The sequence below is a fragment of the Haemaphysalis longicornis genome, unplaced genomic scaffold (assembly GCF_048455015.1).
Source record: "Haemaphysalis longicornis isolate Haplotype H1 unplaced genomic scaffold, Haemaphysalis longicornis Haplotype H1 scaffold_13, whole genome shotgun sequence".
NCBI lineage: Eukaryota > Metazoa > Arthropoda > Arachnida > Ixodida > Ixodidae > Haemaphysalis > Haemaphysalis longicornis.
Window position 1 is genome coordinate 60,546,593 of NW_027526233.1, and position 8,576 is coordinate 60,555,168.

Sequence of the window (8,576 nt, forward strand, 5' to 3'; positions counted from 1 at the left end):
GACGGGCGGAGTATGCAGTTTATTATCATCGTCGTCATCATCATCATGCGACTGCCTACGCCCGCTGCAGGGCAAAGTCCCCTTCCATGGATCTCGAATTATCCAGGTCCTGTGCTAACTGCGACCAATTTATCCCCGCAAACTTCTTGATCTCATCTCCCCACCTAACTTTCTGCCGCCCTCTACCATGCTTGCCTCCTCTAGAGATAGACTCAGTTGCCCTTAAATGACCAACGGTTATCTTGCCTTTGCACTAGATGCCCACCCCCATTTATTATCCTTAATGTCTACTCATATTTCCTTAATACGCGTTGGTTTCCTGGCCCTCTCCTTGCCCCTTAACATTACACCTATCATATCCCACTCCATTGCTCGCTGAGCCGTCCTCAATTTAAGTTGAACCCGTATAGTGAGCATCCAAGTTTCTGCCCTGTAGGTTAGTACCGGTAAGATGCAGCTGTCATACACTTTATTTATCGGGGTCAATGGTAGGCTGCCATTCATTATCTGTGAATGCCTGCCGAATACACTCTACCGCATTCTTACCCTTGTAATAATCTCTGCCTCGAGGTTGGGATCCGGGGTCACTACTTGGTCCAAGTACCCATATTAACTCGCCACTTCCGCTTCCTCGCCACCTATCTCAAATCGCTGTGCTCTCCAGAGGCTATCGAGCATTACCTTAGTTTTCTGCATAATAATTTTTAGGTCCACGATTCTACTCTAATTGTCTAGCATGATAATCATACTTTGCAATTCGTCCCCCGACTTAGTTAGCAAGGCAACGTCATCATCAAATTTGAGGTTACTTAGGTATTCTCCATGATCTCTTACGCTCACCTGTTCCAAATCCAATGTTTTGAATACTTTCTGTAACCATGCTGTGAATAACATTGCAGAGATAGTGTCTCCTTGTCAGACGCCGTTCCTTATAGGTATTTTGCTGCACTGCGTATTAAGGACTATGGTAGTTGTGGCCCCATGGTAGATATGCTCTGGTAACCTTACGTAATGGTCGTCTACACACTGATTCCGCAATGACTGCATAACTGCTTAGGCTTCTGTAACGCGTGCAGTGTATACGCGTATTTAAATATTGTAAGTCTTTCTCTGTTGCCACACGGCCCACAGAGATGAAACCGGACAAGAAACGGAGAGGCTCATTGATATGGGACCTTGGGGGTGTGGAGGTATACAGCTACGCTTTAAAATTCTCGGGTCTTTGAAGGAGGAAATGTTCTAGAAGGAAGCGTTGGAAAACGAGTGTCCCGGCACTTTAGTACCGCGGCTGCATGCGACGACGACGACATGAGATGCCGACACCCCGAGTCCCCAAGTTGCTTCACCCCTAAAACAAGTACAGAGCGCACGTCATCGCGTGCCTCGCGGAGACCGCCCGGCGTCGCCCAGGTTTTCGCGTTGGAGTACGCCACACGAGAAGCTCCAGCCTTCGTCGTCTTCGTCGTGTAGCGACCTGAGCGTCACGTGTCCTCCGCGCCAAAGACGATGACTATGAATCCGTCAAGCGATCCCTTGACATACACACGAGGCGACGGCCACCGGACCAGCTGACAAAGTGGAGGTGTAGTGAGGCGAGGACGCGCTACAAGAGGGTTTGCCCTACGCGGCTGCGCCGTCGGAAGACGGCGACGAAAGGGATGAAGATGACTTCTACTAAACAAAACACTGTGCATTCTTTAATGGTATCTGCTTTAAGTACCGTACAAAACGGCTTTGCACTGCTGGAGTTTTGCTGCTTCCTGTCCCGTAAGGTCCGCTGTTAGTGGGAAGAGAGGCTAGTTCGACCACCAGCTCTGTTGTTGGATCAGCCTCGCACCACTAATGTTGACTGCGGCAATTTTTCATACTTTAGGGCGGGGGACACTTTTTGCCCTGGTGTAACTAGCACAGCGGTCAGCAGCAAGGTAGCATATCTGCGATCGATTTTCTGCCTGACTAATGCAATGACTCGACATCAGTTATTTGAGGGAATTTGGGGGGACGCTTACTGCACAAGCGTTACTTAAAAAATGGTCATCTAAGCTGTTAAAAATGCTAAAAGTAAAAAGAAATAAACGGCCTATACAATATATACTTTATATTTTCTTCCCGACAGCGTTCCGAACCATCGCGCTTTTGTTGTTCTCCACAAGCATGGATAAATAGGCCGTTGGTCGAGGCAATGCAGCGGATTCCACCAGCAGTGATGTGAACCGTGCAGTCGTTCCCCGTCTACCTTATGGTAAGCTCGTTCAAAACTGTTTTCCTTCGCGCTGACTTCGGAAGATGCCCATATCGGATCCAATACACCAGAAAAGGGCTCAGAGGAGCTATCGATCTAAATTAGATCAGCTCTATACGGCAATTTCAGGTATCTCACGTTTGGATGGTCACATGCCGTTCTTCGCCTGCAAAAGCGCAACTTGTGGCCTGCGGAGAGATAGTTGGGAAAGAGCGTCGCTGAGATGCTATTGACCCGGCACCAAGAAAAGTCCGCGTGCCGTTTTCTAGCGCAATCCTCCCTAGAGTGCCCATCCTCGCACGAGCCGGAGGAGTCGGCTACCACTACTATTATTGAGGCAGAAGTGTCGATGAACGGGGATTCTGGTGGCCAAATGGTCGCACATTCTTCGTCTCAAACTTCGGACCTCAGCCGCCCTTGCGCAACACCAAAGCGGCCGGCTTCCTTTTCCGTCGGACACTTCACAGAGGATGGGCTTTCTCAACATCTTGTATGCATGTTTGTGTTTATTGGCGTAGGGGTATCGAGGACCATAGAGCGCCAAAACTATGTTGGGCGGTCCGTCGATAGTCAGGTTTGAGCTTAAAATGTATATGAAATGAGTATGATATATCCTAAAATACTGTATATATGGGTGTAGAGGGCTCGGGACTAAAAACATGGAGATGTTCATAATGGCGGATGAAATTGATTATAGATGGAACGTGACTGTAGCTCGAGCCGAAGAGCACGCTACGTGAGCGTGCCCCTCGTGCGAACAATGAAAACACCAAGGCTTCGCTCAATGCTTGTAGGCTCTGAGGTCATGCACTGTACGAGATGAGCTTTCAAAACTTGATATCTGCAAGATAATTTAAAAGAGATTTGTTTGTGAACATAGGTTCATCTCCTAAAAACAGTGACGGGTGTGGCGGAATGTTGAAGGTATAGATTTTAGGGAAATGCCGTTTTCTGGCTTCATTGCAGGATGCGCACTCAATTAACACACGGAGGACGGAGAGCCGGTCCCCACACTTGTCACAAACTCGTGGGAGTGTGCCATTTAAAAGATATGCGTGTGTAGCGTAAGTGTGACCTATGCGTAGTCTGCAAATCGATACTTCAATATTTCTGTTTTGTTTTTCTGTTGAGTATCTTCCTAGGTGTGGTTTTATTAAGTGGAGCTTGTTGTCTGTGTGTGTGTCCCACGTGTCCTGCCACCATTTACGGAATCCCCTTCGGATCACTGGCTTCAAATAGAGGTAAGGAATCTCCGCGACGTCAACACCACTATGGAGGGCTTCCAAAGTGGCGTTCTGGTCAGCAATGTCATTGCCCAGAATGCCACTGTGTCCAGGGACCCAGCAAACAAGTATTTTTAGTTGTAATTTATAAGCAGTCACAACAGCTTTAAAAAGGTGATTGAGCACATTTTTTGTAGGTTTAAAGCAATCTAGTGCCATAACGACACTTAGAGAGTCTGTGTAGATAATTGATTCTTGTATTTTGTTCTGTGTAATGTTCTCCACTGTGAATAAAATACCATAAGCTTCTGCTGCAAAGATACTGATATTTTTGTTCAAGGTCCTTGTGCTGGTCAAATCCGGGCCATGTGCAGCACACGACACTGCGGAAGCTGACTTCGAGGCATCCGTGTGAAACGAGGTGTATGGATATGTGCGTTGTAGATGTAAAAAATGGTGTAAGATCAATTCACGAGGTGCACGGTGGTCATCAATGCGTTTAAAGGATGTGTCGCAACGAATCGCTGACATTTCCCAAGGCGAGACTGTGTCAGCGATGGAGGCCTTCATGCCCTCATCGAAAGACACCGCTATTTCCTCTGCAAGGCATTTGAACGTTAGGATAAAGGGGCAGGGATCGAACGGCGCTAAATACTAACGGGCAGATGAGACGTGATTGAGAATTGAACTGCACGGGTGATTCTTCACAAACATTGTCCTAATTGCATAGAGCAGCGCTGTATAAGCACGCTGGTGCTCTAGGGACCAGTGGTCACATTCTACATAGAAACTTTGAATCGGGCTTGTCCTGAAGGCCCCCGAGGCAAGGCGAAGGCCTAAATGTAACACTGGGTCCAACATTTTTAGGGCAGTTTTAGACGCAGACTTCCATAGTCTATACGGGACCTAACTAAACTGATAAAAAGGCGTAGAAGGCAATATTTATCAGCACCGTAAGATTGATGCGACAGCACTTTTAAAATGTTTATGGTGTTTAGGCATTTCTGTTTGAGTGTCTTTATGTGCCGTATGAATGTAAGCTTTTCGTCAAGTATAACACCCAAAAACGTATGTTCTTTCTTGACGGGAATCCGTTCTCTGTTCAGCGTAATGTCGGGTTGTGGATGGATTCCACGCTGTGTTGTGAATAGAACACATGTACTTTTTTGAGGATTCAGTTTAAAACCTTTATCCTCTGTCCATTTCGCAAGCCTGTTTACACCTAACTGTATTTGCCTTTCGCATATGGACAGGTTGGAAGACCTAAAGCTATAATCAAGATCGTCAACATACATTGAGTGGGAGGTTGTGGGTGGCAAGGATTTCGCAAACGAATTCATTTTAACTACAAATAGAGTACAGCTTAATACTCCACCTTGAGGAACACCATTTTCTTGTGTGTACTTTCTGGATACAGCTATCCCTACTCTTACCCTAAATGTTCGCTGTGACAAATAACTTCCAATAGTGTTTAACATGCGCCCAGACACACCAAAGCCTTGAGATCAAGCAGTATGCCGTGGCGCCAAGTTGTGTCATATGCCTTTTCTAAGTCAAAGAAAACAGAAGGACAGTGCTGTTTGTGGATGGAAGCATCTTTGACATACGACTCAAAGGCTACCAGCTGGTCAGTCGTGTTTCGACCTGATCGAAAGCTCGCGTGACAACTGTCCAGGATGCCGTTATATTCAAGAAAATACATTAGCCCCTTATTTACTATTTTTTCGAAAAGCTTCCCCAGGCAACTTGTCAAAGCTATTGGTCGGTAGCTGGCAGGTAGTGAGGCATCCTTCCCCTCCTTCAATACGGCAACTACAACAGCTTCTCTCCAAGCTCTCGGAAAATATCCTGCTGCTCAAAGTTTATTGAATAAGTGCAAAAGTGCTTGGAGAGTTTCTGTGATCAGATGTTGTATCATTGCAAATGATATCCCATCTGCCCTTGGTGCTGAAGCCTTCCATGTTCCTAGGGCAACCAAAAGCTCTGTTAGAGAAAAGTTCGAGTTGTATGTTTCGTCGGATGTTTTGTTATCTCTAATCGGTTTTTTCTCCATGGATGTTTTGTGTCGTAAAAAAGTATTCGTGTAGTGCGTAGAACTTGAAATATATGCAAAGTGTTTTGCAAGGGCGTTTGCCTGATTCGTTAGGGTGTCACCCGCACTGCTAACTAACGGTAGGCTGTCCGTTTTACGTCCATTAAGCTTTTTAATTCTATTCCATACTTTGCCTGTATCTGTGTATGAATTGATATAAGTCACAAAAGAGCGCCAGCTCTCCCTTTTGGCTTGCTGGTGAATGTGCCTTCCTTTCGCTTTCGCACGTTTGAAGGAAATGAGGTTTTCAGAAGTGGGATACCTGCGAGGGACACCCCATGCCTTGTTTTGGGCCTTCTGTGCATGATGACACTCCTCATTTCACCATGGCCACCTAGTGTTAGGTGTGGCACCAGATTTTTGCGGAATTGAGCACTCGGCGGCATGAAGTATATGGGCCGTAATCAGTTCACAGGCTCCATCAATGCCCAAATGGCTTAAAGATGTGTATGAAAGCTGAGATAGCTGTTTAAATTTCAGCCAATTTGCAGCAGACTCCTTAAACCTTTTATGAGAGTAGGAACTGTTAGGGATTTTGCCAATACTTTTCAGGATGACTGGGAAGTGGTCGCTCCCATAGGATTATCGTTCACTCCCCATTCAACAGAAGGAAAGAGTACAGGAGAGCCGATTGCCAAGTCTATGTGTGAGTATGTGTTGTGTGTAGTGTTGCAGTATGTCGGCTGTTTTTTATTGAGTACACAAGCTCCGGAAAAAAATAAAAACTTTTCTAGCAAGCGGCCCCGGGAATCTCTCCATTGAGACCCCCAGAGTTCACTGTGAGCATTAAACTCGCCTACCAATAAGAAGGGTTTCGGGAGTTCATCCATGAGGAACTTGAATTCTGAGTTCGATTGGCGATAATCCGGGGGAATGTATAGAGAGCAAAGATTGCTCGGACTGCCACAGCTTCGAGGGCAGTGATCACCTGAAAAGGTTGGCAGGGGACGTACTTTTGCAAGACAATTGCTACACCACCAGAGGAGTGAGTGGCAGCAGTGCCTGTCTCTCCTGAATATCGAGGTTTGAGAAAATTGGTTTGTGTAGGTTTTAAGTGTGTTTCTTGTAGGCATAGAATATTTGGATGGTACTTATGAAGGATTTCGTAGACATCATCGAGGCTTCTAATTAATCCCCTACAGTTTCGTTGGATTATGTTTTCAACTGCCATAAAGACTAGAAGAATGATGTTGAGCATACGTTTTGCTTGGATGGAGATAACTATGTCACTGAGCCCGAATCAGGCCCACTGAATCGGGGAGCTTGTGGTTTTTCGCCGCGGCCAAGACTGACGCGCTGTTCTTTGGATGACTGCGATGCAGGCTGAGATGGCGTGGCATCCATGTCCTCGTCCGAGTTTTGGGCCGTTGACGGGAGGGAGGTTTTACGACGCCCATCCCGCAACGTGTGTGATGGGATGGCAGAAGGTTTAGCCGCTACCTTTTTCGTTGTGCTGGACATGGATGCAGAAGAGGCGCCTCCTGTACACATATATCACCGCCACCGCAGTTTCAGCGGCCGGAGTCTGTGGAGTAGCGACAGCAACGCCACTCCCAGTGCAATTCTGGTCAGGTGCGATGCTTGCGAGCACGGCTGGTGTTGCCTGAGTGGTTTGGCCTGCCAAGGGCAGCACCTCGGAGGGTAGGTGCGCCACCAAGTCAGTTTCGCTGACCTGAGTGGCCGCAGAAACCAGACGACACCCCACCCCCAGCGGGCCGCGCTGGCATAGCTCCCTGAAGGAAGCAGAGCATACCGTTTCAGGGCTTCTGGAAATGAGTGATTTTGCGTCACTTTTAGGTTGATGATTTCTTTTTCTTTCTTAAACTCCTGGCAAGAGCGAGAGGATGCCCCGTGGGGTCCTCCACAGTTGCTGCACTTGAGTTGGGTGCTTTTTCAGTGGTCAGCAGAATGGTCCTGCTCAGAGCACTTCACACACGTTTCTTTTCCTCGGCACGAATTGCTGCCGTGCCCATACCTCTGGCAAGTAAAACAACGTCGCGAGTTTGGTATGTAGACTCTGGTCTTGCAGTGCAGAAACCCTGCGTTCACATACTCTGGCAGAGTGCAGCGATCAAAGGTCAATATTATGTGCTTTGTCTTAACTTCGTTTCCGTCTCGTCTAATAATGATGCGTCGCACAGCGGTTACCCCCTGCTAGCGCAAACCTTCAAGCAGGTTAGAGTCTGTTTCGTTGATCAGTTCTGATTCAGAGATGACACCCTGGCAGCTTTGAAGGGTAAGGTGGGGAGTTACTGTGATATCAAGGTCGGCTAGCTGGTTTGCTTCAAAAGAGTGTTGGACTGCTCTCTACTCTTCACTTCGATCAGCTGGTCTCCAGAAGTGAGCTTTTTCGCTTCATAGTTTTTTTTTCTATCAAACCTTCAACGAACTTTGCAAACAAAAACACAAATTTGCTGGTAATGGGGGTTGCTTTATCAGCTGACTGCATCATTAGGAAGCGTGGGAAGTTGTCAGGTTTGTTGAAGACGAGGTTAGAAATTGGTTTGAAAAGTTCTTCGGTGCGGCCTCGTTTCGGAGGCCGATTAGGTTGTTTGGGTGGAATGGAGAAAGAAGCCATAAAATATGGAATGAATTCGGTGGCAAGCCCAGTCACCCACCACAAAGCCCAACAAGGGAACGTGGCTTTGCAGCCCACGATAACTGTACGTTGCCACTATAACCCTATGCTAGGGATCTAGGTTGAAGCCTTCGCACATGGTTAAGCCTCGCCGCCGGGAGAAAAACGGAGAAATGAGGAATAGAGAAGATGACAGGACAGGGTTAGGAAAGACAGTAGGAAAGCAAAAGAATGGAGAGGAGGACAGGAAAAGGCGACTGGCTGATTCCCCCAGGTCGGGTCAGACTGGGGGCACCGTCTACGGGAAGCGGGGGCTGAAGTGGTGTGTTGCCTCTGCAAGGGGGCCATAAAAGGTCCAAAACTACCCTGGCTTTGGCTCAACCACCGGGATGCCCTTTTCCCCGGACACGGCAAAGCAACGCACAGCCAAGGGCGTGGGTG